Here is a 19,764-nt window from a genome sequence, read left to right as displayed (position 1 = left end):
TACCTAATATAGTTGGGTTTTTTTTAGAGTAATGTATCGAATACTCCTTTATAATGAATTATTTTTAAAGTCTTGTTTACATTGTTGTTTAATCCTGGAAAATAAACAATATAAAATATTTTTTACCATGAACTTTGTTTTTATATTTTACAATTTATTATGTTGATTGTGTTGTGTTGATATGTGTCTAAATATCATACTTATCATTTCTGTTATGTAATAACTTTGAGCTATAAAATTAGACCAGCCGAAGAAGACGTTTTTAACTAAAACCATCATTGAGTTAAAATGTGTTAAACATGATAAAACCAACCCACTTTAAGTTTAAAATGTAAGGTAAGCTAGAGGAACATTGTCATGGCGCCTTAAATAGAAATTGTAGAGTTGAACTTAAGCTGGAGAAGCTTTGACATGAAGTATTCATTATATTGCAAACCTATACTGCAGCGAATTAACTCCCATGTTGTATTCATCAAACGATATATTTGTTTTAAGGGAAATAATTAAAAATAAATATGTATACAATTTTAAAAGATTAAAAAAAATTATCTATAAAAAGAAAATACAAAACTATTCATAAAATTTCCTTTTTATAATCAAAAATACAATGTGCACATTATAATCTTAGCCAGTATTTTAAAATATTTATTATAATCTCAATAGAAATGCTATAAGTGATAACTTAAACAAAAATTGAATTGTTTTTTTTTATAAGTGAAAACTTTATGAAAACGACACTGTAACTGCAATAAACAACCCGATACAATATATTTTGAATAAAACTTAAAAAAAATAAATAAATAAAAAAAGAATAAAACTTTCCATGACGTTTTCGAAAGTCTTTTCTCCCACGGTCATTTCTATTTCTGTCCATGGGTGGATAAAATGTGAACATTAGACTCCGCAGTTAAGGACGGAGCACAGTAAACTAAGCAGTCAAGAGAAACCTAGTTTGCACACCTTATTTTAGTCTAGTTCTTATGCCATTTCTTTTCTCTCTTTGATTATTATATATGCAATTGATGTTGATGTCTTTGATGCTGTGTAAAATCTAGCAAATAAAACTAAAACGAACAATGTAAGGTAAACGGAGGCCTGCTATTCTTTTTGGATTTGCTTCCATAGCCATGAGCTTTACCGACTCGACCACGCCGACCCCTTTCTTTGCAGATAAGGCTCGATCCTTTCCAACACTTTCCAACACAATTAAGAAATAAGAAGAAGAACAAAGATCTAGATAGTCACAATATCAACGATATCAATTAGATAGTTACGCAATCAACTGTAGCATCTAGATCACGGGTTCCCAACCTGGGGGTCGCGACCCCCCTGTCGCGAAGGTCTTTCTGGGGGGTCGTCAACTGGTATACTAAACCTTAGTAATTTGAAACAAAACATAAATATTTAGAAGATTTTTTGAAATTCGGCTTCATTAACATCACTGGAATTGTTATAGAGAAGAAACAAAGCGCACTGTACAAAGTTGTTCTCAGTCACGAATCTATGAAATCTTCAAAACTAAAACGTCATTTGAGACGAGTCATTCGGAACACAACAAAATATATGGAGTTCTTTCGTCGGTTAGAAGCTAGTTGCAAATGCCAGAGACTTGATCAAACAGGAAGTTTTCACCAGCATTAGTGCAAGCATCAAATGAAGTCGCGATAGAAAATGCCAAGCAAAAAAGTAAAAATAAAAACAACGAGCCGGCCCGCGGCATAACATACGCCGCTATTTAGTTGTTTCTAATTTTCAATAATTCATAATTTGTGAATTCGACAGTACCAACGCTGACACTGAAAATATTTCTTTAAAACACTATAAGTAGCTCGTTAAGGACCATAACCCCCCCCCCCTTCCTTTCCCCCCCCCTCCTCCCCCCCCCCCCTACGTTTAAAATCGATGGCTCTGCTTGTAAACATTTTGAGTGAACACAGCTCACTAAAACCATGTAGGGGTAGGGAGGTAGGGAGAGCGTTTGCAGCTTGTTTTCTAACGGCTCGAAAAAGAGAATTATATATATAGACGAGCCGGCCCGCGGCATAACATACGCCGCTATTTAGTTGTTTCTAATTTTCAATAATTCATAATTTGTGAATTCGACAGTACCAACGCTGACACTGAAAATATTTCTTTAAAACACTATAAGTAGCTCGTTAAGGACCATAACCCCCCCCCCTTCCTTCCCTCCCCCCCTCCTCCCCCCCCCCCCCTACGTTTAAAATCGTTGGCTCTGCATGTAAACATTTAGAGTGAACACAGCTCACTAAAACCATGTAGGGGTGGGGAGGTAGGGAGAGCGTTTGCAGCTTGTTTTCTAACGGCTCGAAACTCGAAGAAGAGAAGTATATATATAGATAGGAGAAAATCTCATCAAACGCTACATGTACGTAAATGTTAAATAACACATTTATTAAAATTAAGCTTTCACCATTATTTGTTTTTCAAGTTGATAAATCAACAGACGTGAGTTCGTGTTCGCAGTTGCTGGTCTGTGTCTACATTCATGCGGATGATAGCAAAGAAGAGTTGCTCTTTTGTGAAGATAGCATGGAGAAAATAAACACCTTTTTTGAAACTGGATGATTAAAATGGGTTAGTACGGCTGTGGGGGTTTGTACGGATGGCGCGCCATCTATTTTTAGCTCAAAATCGGGCTTTCAGAAAACAGAAAAGATTTAGCTCCCTAACCATTGCCCTAACCAATTGACATCAAGAGTCCATTGCTAGTATAAGTCGTAAATTATATCAAATCTGGAGCCTTCAAAGAACTGAGCAAAAACATTACTATAGATCACGAGGTTCTGCTCTTCTACACTACAGTACGCTGGCCGTCAAACGAAATGTTGTTAATTGTGTTTTTGAATTGAAATCTGAAATCAAATTGTTCTTAGAAGTGCAAAGGAAACAAGACTTTTTGATATACTTAAAACGACATAGAGTGGTTGGAGAGAGTATCATACCAAGCAGATGTGTTCGAACATCAAGATAAGCTTAACCTGGAGCTTCGGGGAAAAAGAACGAATATCATAACTTACCATGATAATCTAGGGGCATTTTTATCAAAACTGCAAAATCGATAAAGAAAATAAATCTGCATCGCTATTTCTCTGAGCTGAAAAAAAAGAAGAATCTACATTTACCTGTTACCTATTCTCTTCTTCCCTTGATGTTGCCAGCATCCCCGATGAATTACAAGATGAATTCTTTGATTTGCAAAGTGATTTCGAGTAAGATGAAAAACTGCAGACACGTAAAATTGATTGACTTTTCGAGAATATATTTTCAACACTATTCTTCGATTAAAACACAATTAAGATAATTATAATGACAGAGGTTGGCGTTAACAAAAAAAAAATAATTAAAAAGTTAACCACGAAGGTTTAGTGAATAGTATGCAATTTTATTAATGCTATTAAAACAGTTATTAAGAGTAGTTCATATTGAAAGTCTACTAGAAAATCGTATTTTAGTGCTTATTAATTTCCAAATTAATTTCGGCTTTTTAATTCTATGGGGGTCGCGGGTCACTTACTTTTTATAAAAGGGGGTCGACACTCGAAAAAGGTTGGGAACCACAGATCTAACTGTAAAGTGGCTAAATTGAGGGTTTTTTTTAAATTGGTTTTAAACGTATGCTTTAATTGTTTGAAATGTTTAAAAAATAAAAATGAAATATCGTGAAATGTTTTAGATAATTGCCGCGGTCACAGCCCCTTCCCCACTCCCATCCCGATTGAAAAAAAAAATCTCCCGTTTTTTTTAGGCGTTTGATATACAGTTACATTACTGATGTATTTATTCAACACGAGAACTGTCGATTTATTATTGTGTAAGATACAGTTTACGTGCAGTGTGTGTTTTTTTTTTTTTTTTTTTTTTTTTTTTTGATAAAAAAAATCAAGATGTGGACATCTACAATGAACCGAACCCCACCCACCCCCTCTACCCCCATTTCGCACGCGAGCATAAAAGTCCATTTTTTTTGTGACAAAAAGGTTACACAAAACAAGTACGTTATCCAAAAATAAGGTTTTACTTCTGTTCGAAACTATTTTTCGAAACTGCTAAACACATATTAAATGACATCGAACAATCAATTTCATAAAATAGTTTATAAAGGGAAACAACTTACAAGTATATTTATCAAATTAATATAAACATTAAAACATACAGACATCACAACCAAAAATAAAATAGTATCAGCTTACTTTGCAAAATATTTATTTATTTTTAGTAATTTATTGTTTGTAATTATACTTGTTGTCGCATAAAATATTTATCGTCTTGTTTATACGCGAACCTTTAAGATGCTACACATCGTATGCATATAAATAACAGTCACATTTAATCTTCTTCGCTTACACAATAGAGATCTTTTGAGCTCTTAACTTCTATAATATTTTAATGCAACCTTTTGAAAACTCAATGGATAGAGAAACGTATCAAGTAAACTATGACAAAATATCACTGATCTGCCTTTCACAGACTTATTTAAACTCGTGTGTATTTCCATTTGGAACCTTGTGTGTGTGTGTTATTTTTTTTGTCTTCACATTTTATACATTGTAAGTACTTTTTTTCTTTTTTATTTCGTGTGTGTGTTGTCTGGCCCCGGGTAGGCCTCACGCACAACTATGTCGGAAAAATACATCAAACGGCTATTCCGGCCTAAGTTTGGCATGGCAGGACATGCACCAAAAACTCTAGAGATTTTTATAGAAGAGGGTTTTTCTTTAGCTACCCTCACAGCTGACGAACTAAAAAGAGAGCTATGTATGTTATGTAGCCTATCACCAGCTGAATTTGAGGGTTTGTATAACTATGGGACACTGCGTAAATGGTATGTCACCATTAGATCAAAGGAACTATATGAGAAAATGCACCTAAAAGAATTTCACAGAGATTTGCCACCTGGGGTAACATCCAGATACAGAGTGCAGAGAATATCAATAACCCACGCCGATAAATCTGGGCAAAGGGGCACTCTGAAATGGCTCCCTTCCAAGACAAGTGACGATGATATAATGGCGATTCTGAAATCTATAAGCAGTCAGGACTCAACACCAACGTTTAAGAGAATAGACCAATCAAATGTGGTCCAATTCACCATCTCTCTGGAGAAAGAAGATGTGGAGAGTGTCCCACACTATATTATACTTACAAATGAAGCCAACAAGGAGAGCAGAGTCCTTATAATCCTCAATGGGAGGAGGGTGCAATGTTGCCACTGCAACACAGACAGGCACCTGCCTAAAATGTGTGAGCATTTGAGGACTCGCGCTCTTGACGGCGTCCAGCTAGTAGACGGACAGTACAGGGCAATTGAGCCTTGTGATGCAAATGATAAAGAAGAAGTTAGGGAGCATCTAAGTAACAATAGAAATTTCTTAAAGCATTGGGACAGTTATGATGTTGACGGAGAAAGACAAAATGAAATGCTTAGAGAAGCAAGGCATAGAGAGGTAGAAGATGCCTTTGGAGTAGATGGCCAAACTGAAGCACATCATACTACTGCAGCATCACAGCAAGTTAACGAAAGCGTAACAGAAACCACAATAGAGGCCGAAGCCATGGAGACAATAGCGATCAGAAATTCCATAGTAACAGGGTCTCAAAAAGATGGAAATCTAGAAAATTTGGAGGCTGTCAACGAAACAATAAATGATATTCTTCAAGATAACACTAGTTCAGAAAACATAACGAAACCGCTAAAGGAAATTAAAAGCTCACAAAGTATATCAGCAACAAAGGTATCAGGTCAACTGTCATATAGTCAAGCAATCAGTTCAAGTAAAAATCAATTACCTACAGTAAAGCCACCTCAAAGGGTCGTGACCAGGGCCCAACGGGATAGCAAATCAGCGGCTGGAAAGTTTGGCGTTAAAAGACCACCACCATCCAGCCCTCTAGAAACAGATGTTCGAAAGAAAACCCCAAATAATTCATGCTAACTCTGGCAACATTGAACATCAGGGGGGGCTAGGGACAAACACAGTATATAAACAACATAATAAATAAACACAATATTGAAATCCTACTTTTCCAGGAAACTAACATTTGAACTACAGAAGAAGCAAATAAACTAGATGCATAATTAATATCGACAGTCTCAAGCTAAACATCACTCGATCAGCCCTCAAGTAAATTAACATTAGAACAGTCTTCTGTTTCCCAGGTTTTTAAAAGTGCACAACCTGAATGGTAGAAAGAGATACACACCTCACCCCCCCCCCCCCACACACACACACACTTCCCCCCACTCAACCGGACTGGCGGATTTTTCAAGGTAGCGTGCCCTCTTTGCCAAGGGTCAATTTTATGTCATGGAAAGTTTTGGAATGATAGATCAGTATGTGTACTGCAGAGACACTTCTCCCACGGTCGTTTCTATTTCTGTCCATGGATGGCTACAATGTGAACTTTTGACTCCTCAGCTAAGGAAAAAGCACAGTAAATTAAGCAGTCGAGAGAAACCTAGTTTGCACACCTTATTTTAGTCTAGTTCTTATGCCATTTTATTTTCTCCATTTGATTATTATATATGCATTTGATGTTCATGTCTTTGATGCTGTGTAAAATCTATCAAATAAATAATTTTTACTGATTTAAATGTTTAAAACAATTGAATTAATAAAAAAAATAAAAAAATAAAAAGGAAAAAAAAACTAATTGAGGACTGTATAGATATAGATGTTTGAAAGGGAAGAGTGTTTGCTTTTACGTGTCTCATTGTAATAACATTGCTTTTCCGATTGCTTAAAATTTGTATCATTTTAATTCTCTGTAATCCCAATTTCATTTTAGCTCTACTTTAAAAAAAAAACAAATTCCCCCTCTCCCCCCCCCCCTCGTCCCCTCAGCCCACCACGCCGAGAAAAAAAATCCCTTGAATCATCATTTAATTACACATTAGCATATTCAGTTTCAGGTTGGTTTTTAATTTTAATTTTTTCTTTATATTTAGACGTTTTGTATTAGATCTATGTATAAGTAAACCATCTAAAATGAATGAAAGCAGGCTACAAGTAAGAAAGAAATATTACTATTGTAAATCTGTATCAGTCCTCACAAGCCGATGATGAAAACTGTAATACTAAAGCGAACACACAACTGACGCTATAAATTACGTGTCTGAGGCAAAAAAAAAAAAAAAAAGAAAAAAAAAAAAAAAAAAAAAAAAAAAAAAATTGAAAACTCAATGCTACCACTACAACACCCTTTCAACTAGTCAACTTAAGTTGTTTCCCTACATAGAAAATGCTTCACTGTCCCATTGACCCTCTCTGAAAAATTTCCTTTCCTCTCCCCACCCAGACTTCTGACACTTTCATTTGACCTTCACCCCTTTTACTGTGATCCTTTGCAATTTTTTTTTTTATAATCAAATACATGACATCATGTAAACATTCATTATGTACATTTGCAAAACCTTTCGTTTTCATTTGGTGTTCAAAATTATGTTAAAAAATTTGATGTTGATGTACTTGTTTTAATTGCAAATGAAAGTATTAAAAAAAAAAAAAAAAAAAAAAAAAATATATATATATATATATATTTAATGGAAAGGCTTCTCGGCCTTTTGGCTAAGATCAAAGTGTAGTATCTGTTATGGATCTACATGGTTCTTAGCCATTTGGTTGGTCAGCCCTTTATAGGGCTGGCGGCCGGGGCCGAGAGCGGTCAAATCTACTCCTCTAACTCACGCAAATCTCGCCAACGACCGCTGTGGGGTTGCTCCCACATATCCCTCGAACGCACATGCCCTCGAGATGAGTCACCCAGTACTTGTATTGGGTGGCTTCAAATGTACGAGTGGCTAACTTTCAATTTTCTATTTTTCAGCCTGACGACACCCATCTAGGAGAAATCTTAGGTGGGAGGTCTGTCACAATCGCTAACAAATCGAACTCATCTACTACGTCAAACACAACTACCTCGCTCCCAACAAACTCACTACCACTCTGACAACACCCACCTAGGAGGAATCTTAGGTGCGAGGTCCGTCACGATCGCCAGCCAATCAACCTATCAACCACGCAAACACATCGCTACTAAATACTTTGCCACTAATTTGGCGACACCCACATAGGAGACATCTTAGGTGGGAGGGTCCGTCAAATACCAGCAAACGAACTAACCATATATCCAATACCAACTCAACTCACCCCAAACCAGGGGTCGGCAACCTTTTAAAGCGGAAGAGCCAAAAGTTACAATTTTACAAATTTCCCTGGTTTTAAAGAGCCACTAACATTTTTTTTTATTTCAAATATTTTATTTTTTATTAAGATTATTAGTATTTGGGCAAGGAGCTGGAGAGCCGCATCTTGATATCAAAAGAGCCGCATGCGGCTCACGAGCCGCAGGTTGCCGACCCCTGCCCCAAACAAACAATCATCAACACCTTCACTCTACCCACTTCAACTACTAGACCAAGCTCAAAGCCTCGACTTAGCAATACCACGAAAACTAATCATTCCTCTACGTCATCTCGCCCACTTCAAGCTCCTCTCCATTAACGACATCCAGTACCAAGTCATCTCTTCATCCCTCAACGATCAAATACTCAAAACATCTCACATGTAATCATCCATAAACTCTCGTCAACCTTTGCCAAGTTCTACAACATTCGATCAACGACAAGACACAAGCTCGCCCTTTCAACAACAGATTATCTCCTATTGACATTCTCAAACTACAACTACCAACTAAGAATCTACCACTACCCAACCAAGACTGTATTAATCACAAGAAGCACGGCCAAAAACAGAGAAGCGATCATGTTGTATTGTCCTGTACTTTATGTCATAGCAAACCGGAAACAAAATCAAGAAATCAAAAGAAACAAATGGAACCAAGAAATCGGAACAAAGAAATCAAAGAAACATGGAACAAAGAAATCAGAAGGGATATTAAGACATTGTAAATCTTTTTTAATGCAATACCATGTATTACATTGTAATTGTTTTAACATGCAACCTATCCACGTGTGGAAGGAAGACTATTAAACGCCAGACAAAAAAGAAAAAAAAAAAAAAAAAAAAAAAAATAATTATTTAATGGAAAGGCTTCTCGGCCTTTTGGCTAAGATCAAAGTGTAGTATCTGTTATGGATCTACATGGTTCTTAGCCATTTGGTTGGTCAGCCCTTTTTAGGGCTGGCTGCCGGGGCCGAGAGCGGTCAAATCTACTACTCTAACTCACGCAAATCTCGCCAACGACCGCTTCAACTACTTCACCAAGCTCAAAATCCTCGACTCAGCAACATCAGCAAAACTTCACTCTTCAACGTCACCTCGCCCAACTCAATTACTTAACTACGTCACAACTTTACTCCTCTTCAAAACCACAATGAACAATATTTCAAAGCAACTCACTTCGAAAGATCTCTCAACACAAGAACCCCCTCAACTCAACTATTCTCTCCAAGCTTCACGTCATCGAACAACTCTACTACCAACAACAATATACGAAACTTGCCCTTCCACCAAGCGCATCATACCTCATCTTAACGCAAGGACACTACCTCAACCACCCTCTCCAAGTTCTACACCATTCGACCAACTCCACCATCAACGACAAGACACCAAACTCACTCTCACCAAGTACAACTACCAACTAAGAATCAACCACTATCAAACCAAGAGTGTATTAATCACAAGAAGCACGACCAAAAACGGAGAAGCGATCATGTTTTTTCATGTACTTTATGTCATTTTAAAAAGGAACTAAGAAACCGGAAGTAAAAACAAGCGAATCAATGAAAACAGGAAAACATGGAAAATACGAAACCAGAAGTGAATCAAGAAAACAGAAAAATAACACAAGCAAGGATTAAATTGTTTTAAATATGTATAATATTTCATGTATGTATATAATCATGCAACCTACTCTTGCTGCCTCCCTGCGCGAACAGGGTAGACAGCAAGTGAGGAAATCTATTAAACGCCAGACGGCAAAAAAAAAAAAAAAAAAAAAAAAAAATGGAAAGATATTATGATGGTGATCAAGACAAGTTATTTTCTGAAGCTCATGTTGTTAGTCCTCATCGGCGTGATATGGGGAAGGGTGCTAAGCGTCAAGTGCGAAACAGTGTTCAAGAAGACAACGTTCTTTGCGAAATATGCTACTTTTCTAAGGCATTGGATGATATGAAGGGTCTTGAATGTGGTCATCGTTTTTGTGCCAATTGTTGGGCTGAGTACCTCACATCAAAAATAATGGATGAAGGTATGGGACAAACCATTTCTTGTGCTGCCTATGGCTGTGATATTCTTGTAGATGACAAAAGTGTAATGGAGTTACTAAAAGACCAAAAAGTTAAATTGAAATATCAACAAATAATAACAAATGGTTTTGTAGAGTGTAACAGGTTATTGAGATGGTGTCCAGCCCCGGACTGCGGACATGCAGTCAATGTGGCCCACCATGATGCAAAGCCGGTGACCTGTGTATGTGGCCATACCTTTTGTTTTTCGTGCGGAGAAAACTGGCATGATCCTGTGCGTTGCAAGTGGCTAAAACAATGGATTAAAAATGTGATGATGATAGTGAAACATCAAATTGGATAGCGGCAAACACAAAGGAATGCCCACAATGTCACGTTACGATGGAGAAAGATGGCGGCTGTAACCACATGGTCTGTAAAAATCAGAACTGTAGGGCAGATTTCTGCTGGGTTTGTCTTGGACCCTGGGAACCCCATGGATCCTCTTGGTATAACTGTAATAGGTACAATGAAGATGATGCCAAGAAAGCTAGGGATAGTCAAGAAATATCCCGAGCAGCAGTGTAATTATGCTTGATTAACCACAGCCCATATGCAACTGGGCATTTGCAGTTTGTTGACATTTATTTATCTTTATTTTGTAACTGACTTTCTGCTGGTTTAAATCACAGTCATTATATATGTGTATACAAATATTGAACCTTCTAGTTTTGAAATTATATTAACTTAGCTTTTCAGATTAAAAATAAGTATTGAGATCATATTCAGTTTTTTAGCTCTCCAGAATTTTAAGTAAAGTTGTTTTTTAATGCAAGGTATATTTTATAAATCTGACTTCTATTTATTGTCCAATGCAAGATACTCAGAATCAATTGAACGAAGCATACACAGTTCTCATACTTATAATAAAGTTGGAATTTAAAATATTTCACTCAAATACTAAATAGTGCTATAAAATAATTTTTATTTTGACCTCACAAACTGATGGAAATTTGTTGTAGCATTTTAAAAACCAATCTTCTCTACGATTGTACAAGCTACGAATGAGAGCATACCCATCTATTTTAGTTGATAAAGTTTTTTCACTAGCTTTCTAATTGTCCAAAATCAAATATTTTGAACTTCAAACTGAAATTTGTACACACGTTTCTAAACTATTTGACTCACTAATACCTTTTTTAAAAATTCAAGTGTCAAGTTTAAGTTAATAAAAAATTGTTTATAGAATATTTTCACCCATTATGTATACTTAAACTTACTGAATAAAATTAATGAAAGCACATAAAAAAATTAAAAAAAAAATAATAATATTTTATTTAAAAAAAAATTATAATATTTTATTTTATTTTGACAAACACAAATAAACATAACGTGTTATGACCATAAAAATATAATCAAAATAGAATGTTCCTGCATCAAGTGATAAAGCGCACAGAAATTGTGATACATAAGAGCTAAATTTGCACCACGGCATGTCTTTTTACAAGGACGTGACGAATCTTCACAGGGTGGAAATGTACAATAAAGTAGGCCACGACAGTCAATATTAATACTACGTCACACCAGAAAACTTAAAACCGATATGATACAGAGATGACAACAAATTAGTCTGTGTATCTTGTTCTTTTTTAATTAGCTTTGTTTTTGTTTGTTACGAAGTCGCGGTTATTTCTAAATATTTTGTAACAAAACCTGCAGATCTTAATTATTCATGCTGAGGGTTAGTGGATTTGGTTGATACCAGTTTCGTTAGATGATGTCAGTTTCACTGTAGTGACTGCTTTTAATTTTTACCGTATGTGGTTGCGTGATTAATGGAGCCGCTTCATCTGGGGTTTATGTGTTTGCTATGGTTATTTGAACCGTTGTGTTTCTGCCGTCAATGAGGTTTGACTTCAGTGCACTTCATGTTCCTGTTGTAGTTGTCTTTTCTGAGAGAAATTTCTCTTGAGTGGGTGGTACGTTTACAGTTGTTATTGATGTCGATATGCCATGTTTTGTATAGATGGGTGTGTTAGATGGTGGCGGTTCGTCCAGTGTAAAATGGAAGAGCAGGTCTTATGCGATTTTCTTCTCCAGGCTTTTGCGATTAGAATATTTACTGCTTTATTTTAATAGTTCAATGTAACGTGGGATGGTTGCTGGCTTGTCAGTGTAGATAGTGAAGCTGCGTTGTTGGTGAGAAACATTTTACGAAAGGATGGCTTCTTTTTTACGGAGAGTCCTCAAAACTCATAAAAATATTGTTCTGCAGCACTCGATAATGAAAGATATAATAATAAACATAAATAATAAACTCTTGCTATTGTATCAGAATATTTAGCTACTCCCTATTTCAATGGACTTCCTATTAAAGTTGCCTTCCCAATTTGAAACATTCAACTTCATGTTGAGGTCATTTCACAGAATTCAAGAGCAAGTTAAAAGATTTGGCGGTCCAGTAAAACATGCACGTTTTGCTGCACAACTGAAACGCTCTAAAATAAATGCCGCGAGTTGAGGCCCTATTATGTGACGCATGGAATAGTCTCCCATGATGCTACAGTAAGGTGAAGAAGTTGGCATTTGAAGTGCTGATGATCTTCGGGTCAACATATTCATGCGAGCATGCGTTTTCTTGCATACAAGTAAAAAGCCAACAAATAAAAATCTAGATGGGTGTTTGAAATTGAAAACAAGTTATGAGCCAGGTTTAAATGAACTTTCAAACGGCACGCAAGGCCAAAACTATTGTAAATATAATTCAATAATTATAGTTATATAATGTGATTACTGATTTTATTATTTTAGCAGAGCTAGATAAAATACTTTTTTCTGCAAAACATTAGTATGTTTTGATATGAATAAATAATATTTCATATTTAAAGCTATTTATTTAAAATGTTATATATATATATATATATATATATATATATATATATATATATATACATATATATATATATATATATATATATATATATATATATATATATATATATATATATTTATATATATATATATATATATATATATATATATATATATATATATATATATATATATATATAATCTTCATCAAATATATTATTGAAATAAAAATGTTTGTGGCTCTTTAAACACTGGGAAATTTTGTAAATTGTAACTTTTGGCTATTCCGCCTCAAAAGGTTGCCGACCCCTGGTTTAACTGAACAGACAATATGCGTTAACTTAACGAGAACAGCTTTTTTCAGTATAATCAAAAGAAAATAAGTCGGTATTTAACTTATACAAAAAAATTGTTCAAATTTTCTATAGTGTCTTTAAAAAATATATTACAAATGTAATATTGATATTTAAGTAAAAGTAAAAAAAAAACATCTTTATTTTAAACTGTTATAACGTTAACAATAGCTAAATTTAAATTGTTTTGCGTTGTATTCTTTCTACAGGCTTACACATTTTATTGATTAGATAATTTAATCTTAAATTAATTCCCCTTAAAAGCGTTTGTTTTTACATTGAATTTATATGGGAGTTAACTGTGTGCAGTCGAAATTAGACCGTTTATAAATATTTAATACATCGCCAATTTAATTACATAATCGAAGCGTTTCATTGATTTAATTATCTTAGACACGTGCATTCTTGTGTTTCGCCAGAACAGTTTTGCTAATTTACTGACAGCAGCGGGATTGTTGAATTGCTCATTGGATTATACTATATATTGGTGTGTGAACGAATTTTGTTGAAAATTTAAATATATCTTACTGTTTGAAGTTTCAACACTGTTCTACATAGAGCCAATATTACGCGTGTAAGTTAAAATATTCAGTACATATAAGGTAAAAGTTGGTCAGCATTGCGGCCCGACTGAGCGCCAATTTAACTTATATAATGTGTTTTTAAATATTTTGTTAACTTGAAAAACAAATAATTACCACATGTTTTAAGTCCCCAAACCTGTCCAATTTCATTACAAACATTTTAAAGCAAGTATCCCATATTTTCCTATCTTACTTACATTGTAAAACTCTTTTACTCAAACCTGAGTGCTTTGAAAATTTAAATAAAGCTGAATTTTATCTTTTTAATGTAGACGTGAAAGGGCCGTAAAGGGAAACAATCAAACAGCTGTCCAACCAAAAAGAACACAAAGTTGCCTTCCCTAAAGTTTTGTTTGGGAATCTAAAGGCGTTGTTCAGTTTTTTTTTTATATTTTTACTTTTACTTCTTATTACACAATATATCTGAAATATGTGCTGTTATTTATATTGATTAAAAAAAAAAATGCCAAAGAGTACGAATGTAGATATTAGGCATAAATGAGCATAGTGTATGCGGTATATCATAATTTAGTGTATACATATATGTACATGTATACAATATATATATATATATGTATATATATATATATATATATATATATATATATATATATATATATATATATATATATATATATATATATATATATATATATATATATATTCAGAAACAGTTAGTCAATCACAAATAGTCAGTAACAGAACAGTAAAATATCACTTTCATCTAGCCCCTAGCTTTACACCACTATCTGGTTTTAGATCGCAGGTTTAAGGCAATAGGTTATTATCAATAAGTTCTCTGGATATATTTCTTAAATGGTTAATTTGTTATGTAGGCCTACTTATTAAGATAAAAGTCATATATTCATTTTAAGTTTTACAAATCCAGTGCCTACTCTTGCAGCTAAACTTATAATTGTATTACATAACAAAAACTGCGTGCATTGGGTTGTCACTTAATCAATAGGGCATGGTTGTGAAGTTTACATTGTTGGCATCCCGGCTCACGTTGAGGCCGCCTTCCCCACCAACAGCTACCCAACAAAAACTGTAGATTGTAACATATATTGGCACCTCTATAAAGGTGTTGGAACAGGAAACTAATATAATTGGTATGGAAATAATCAAAACATAAAACTATAGTGTTAAAGTAGACATGCATTCACTGCTAACACGCCGACAATATAGACTAATCTTTTGACGAATTCTAAAATGTTACCGCAGATACAAGTCTAGACGCTCAAGTGCTAGGCCAAAATATTACAGATTTATCTTTCAGAGATAAGATTAGTAAAAAGTGATAAACTCGAGAGGATGATCTATAGGTAGAATTAACCTAATTATTAAAAAAGGTTCAAGCCTTAATAGCGTTTGTGAAAAGGCAGATACTGAAAAGAATGGACAGATCCCAGATGAAATGTTTGTGACACTGAATTGAAAGTTATATAATACCCATGTTATAGGACAAACGAGAAACTTCTGTTTGTATAAAAATGTAAATCTGTCAAGGGAGCAAACTAGTAAAAATTGTCTAAAACAATTAGAAAAGTGAGGTACACGTAAAAGTCAGAAGAGTAAACAATAAATATACTAACTAATATACTTTAATCAAATTTTTAAAAAATTAGAGTTATAAATAATGTCACAAAATGGTATTTGTTTTATTATATTATCCTTATTGTTTTAAATGGACGCAAAATAAAACATAACATTAAATTTGTTCAACTTAAATTTCGTCTATTCGATTGCATTTTCAGCTATAATGGAGTGTGACTTATTGTATTTTTGATTAGATAAATCTCAATCTATTTTAAATACCATACAAACAAAGAGAAAAGAAAGAGAAAAAAAAATTGATTAAAACAAAGGTCGAATAACACTCCTTCATGAAATGTTATTTGTGTTCACAATAATTATTTCACTATTTGTTTTATAGACTTTTCTTAAGTTCATTGTAAGTAATTGTATGTTTAATATAAACGGTTCAACACATTGCTACAATGGCCGCAATCTGCTATGTGTTAGGTGGAGCAGTGGACATTTATAAAAAAACAGGTGTAGCGTACATACTTTTTTTATTTAACTATCGCAAGTAATATTAAACAACATCAACATTGAGGTAACGCCTATCATCCTTATCTCTAGCAAATGATGTCGATGCTAAATCAGTTGCAGCTTAATGAAAGCCACATTTGAAGTCATCTCTACGTGACACATCTAAATGGACTGCCCTCATCTGTACCCAACAAAAACAATTTCATTTAAATCAATCGATTCGGATATTTACAACTTTAACAACCTACACATCAACGCATGCGATTGCGAAAATTACGAACTAGTAAGCCACCATAAAGATTTTTTCGTATATGTGTATAATATGCTGTTGGTAACTGAACCCTAAACACTGTGAACTGTAGAAGAGCAACAGATATATGCAGTATGTATAGCTGTTAAGTCAATTAGTTTATCTCAGACTGTACGTCTTAGATAACATTAGAACACATCTATTGCGCAACAAAGCATTATTATGCGCTTTATATTCAAACAAAAAGATATACAGGTTTGGAGGATAACTCGGGGGCGTTTGAATTTGTATTTGATAATTATCCTAACTTTCACGTCATTTTAAAGAAATTGTTGAAAGTACATGTGTTAACTTAAAAGTTCAGTCAAAGTTTGTTCCACTCTATTCTTTTTTTGTTTTTTTTTTACTTAAGCTATAAGGCCGATAATTTTTTTTTTCCACTATAAGTGTGTATGTCATATAATCACTCAAGGCAGTTTATGTCTACCATTTTTACAAGCATATAATATGATATCTTTTGTTATATTTTTGTATTAATTTTGCATTAAGTTATTTCTATTTGTTAAAGTATAATCTTATGTTACTTACTTTAAATTAATTCTATAAATTAGACAGAAACTTAATATTAAACAATAAAAACAAACTAAAATGTATACACTGCTTTGGTGCCCTCACCAGTTGTCTGTGAGAAACACATTCTTGTCAGCTATTTGTTTGCGGTACATTAAGAGTAGAGTTGCATTTACGCGATCATAATAGATGGTGTATTTTATGAAAGGAAACTATGACAATGTTTCCTTCCCTCAAACGTTTTCTTCTACTTCTAACTCGTTGTTATGTCCGTAATTTATCGTTGAAGTGTGACGTAGTAGTAGATATCATCCTATTGACGAGCGTCTCCTACTTAATTATACATTTCACGCTGTGTAGATCCGGCAAGTTTTTGTAAAGAGACATGTGTTGCAAATTTTGCTTCTGTATATCATAATGTTAGTGTTGTGTATCTCGTGATGAAAGACCACTTTTATTTCAGATGTTACAATGAGAGGTTTGTGTATTTTTTTGGAATAGCTTTGTTTTTGTTTGTTATGAAGTCGTCTTTAATTCTGTTTTCTTACAAAACCAGCAGATCTTATATTTGTTTTTCCTTTAGATGTTTATTGGTTTTCGCTGATGTTTATTTCGTTAGATAACGTCAGTGGTGACCGCTGTTCTTTTTACTGTATATGGTTTCGTTGTTAAGGGATCCGCTTCATCTGGGGTTCCTGTGTTTGCTTTGGTTATTTGAACCGTTGTGTCTCTGCCGTCAATGAGGTTTGACTTCAATGCACTTGTTGTTCCTGTTGTAGTTGTCTTTTCTGAGAGTGATTTCCCTTGAGTGCGTGGTGTGCTCACAGTTGTTATGATGTCGATATGCCATGTTTTGTATAGATGGGTGTGTTAGATGGTGATAGATAGTAAAGCTGTGGTTGTTGGTGAGAAAAATTTCACTAAGGAATGTCTTATAATTTTTCAGGAGAGTCCTAGCGGCTTGGATAAGTTTATCGTTGATGAGTTTTGGAGGGGCCCATGGAAGAGTCTTGTTTTGTCTTTTTTATGTAGTGTTTTCGTCGTCTTGTGCAATGTGCTACCTTCAAAGAAGCCCGAGGAAAGGTACCAAGTTTCAGCTCTGTATTTTGGAGAAAAAAAATATGTTGGTCTCTAATGAATTAATTTATTATAATATATTCATTGAGGTTTTGTCTTCCTCTTGATGTGGCGAGGTTATTGCAGATTACACTTTGCTGGACATTCTTCATCTGCTTGTTGAGTTAAATCTGAAAATGTTTGAATCAATTGTTTCATGCAAATACTTTAACCGTTACTGATGATTATAGCATGTATTTCAAATCAAAATTAAAAAGGTTTAACTGAACAAATAATGTGCGATAACTATTGCGAGACAACGTGTCTATTCAGTGGTAAACTTAAAAAAAATCGGTACTCTTGTTATCAAAAGATTGTTCAAATTTTATTTAAGTGTTTTAAAATTAAATTATTACATACGTTATATTAATATTTACGTACAAGTAAAAGAAATACATTTTTTGTTTTGATCTTTTATTACTTAAACAAAACCTTAACTTAAATTATTTTACATTGTATTCTTTATATAGGTTTACACATTTTATTGATTTCATAATTTAATATACAATTAATTCCCCTAAGAGGCTTTTGTTTTTACATTGAATATATATGGGAGTTAACTGTGTGCAGTCGAAATTTAATGTGACCATTTATAGATATTTAATACATCGCCAATTTAATTACATAATCGAAGCGATTCATTGATTCAATTATCTTAGACACGTTTATTCTTATGTTTCGCCAGAACAGTTTTGTTAATTTACTGACAGCAGCGTGATTGTTGAGTTGCTCATTGGATTATACTTTATATTGGCGTGTGAACCAATTTTATTGAATATTTAAATATAGCTTATTGTTTGCAGTTTCAACACCGTTCTAAATAGAGCCAATATTACGCATGTAAGTTAAAATATTCAGTACATATTAGGTAAAAGTTGGTCAGCGGTGCGGCCCGACTGAGCGCAAATTAGACTGATATAATATGTTTTTTAATATTTTGGTAAGTGTTGAAAAACAAATAATTACCACATTGTCAAGTCCCCATAACCTGTCCCATTTCATTACAAACATTTGTAAGCAAGTATCCCATATTTTCCTATCTTACTTACATTGTAAAACTCTTTTTTTCAAACCTAAATTAAGCTGAATTTTATCTTTTTAATGTAAACGTGAAACGACCGTAAAGGGAAACAATCAATCAGCTGGCCAACCAAAAAGGACGCCAAAGTTGCCTCCCCTACAGTTTTGTTTTGAGATTCTAAAGCCGTTGTTCAGTTTATTTTTACTGTTACTTCTTATTACACTACACCTGAAATAGTTGCTGTTATATATATATATATATATATATATATATATATATATATATATATATATATATATATATATATATATATATATATATATTTATTTATATATATTTATATATATTTAAATATATATATATATATATATATATATATATATATTTATATATATATATATATATTTATTTATATATATTTATATATATTTAAATATATATATATATATATATATATATATATATATATATATATATATATATATATATATATATATATATATATATATATATATATATATATATATATATATATATATATATATATATATATATATATATATATATATATATATATATATATATATATATATATATATATATATATATATATATATATATTGATTTAAATAAAAGTTGATTTAAAAAGTACAAAAGATTACGGAGGTAGATATTTAGATATTAGGCATAAATGAGCATAGTGTATGCGGTATATCATAATTTAGTTGCTCATT

The 19,764-nt window shown here is 33.3% G+C and overlaps 3 pseudogenes; all 3 read left to right on the top strand.

Annotated features, from left to right (window-relative positions):
* The first annotated feature begins 7,566 nt into the window (after positions 1-7,566).
* LOC131940206 (uncharacterized) lies at positions 7,567-7,653 on the top strand (annotated as a pseudogene).
* A 1,414-nt stretch (positions 7,654-9,067) lies between these two features.
* Positions 9,068-9,235, top strand: LOC131940211 (uncharacterized; annotated as a pseudogene).
* A 119-nt stretch (positions 9,236-9,354) lies between these two features.
* LOC131940180 (E3 ubiquitin-protein ligase arih1-like) lies at positions 9,355-11,110 on the top strand (annotated as a pseudogene).
* Positions 11,111-19,764: the final 8,654 nt, after the last annotated feature.

The sequence above is a fragment of the Physella acuta genome, unplaced genomic scaffold (assembly GCF_028476545.2).
Source record: "Physella acuta isolate Inbredline_101_S28 unplaced genomic scaffold, ASM2847654v3 ptg000311l, whole genome shotgun sequence".
Lineage (NCBI taxonomy): Eukaryota > Metazoa > Mollusca > Gastropoda > Physidae > Physella > Physella acuta.
Note: the sequence above shows the minus strand (reverse complement) of the source record. Positions and strands in the feature narration are given on the sequence as shown.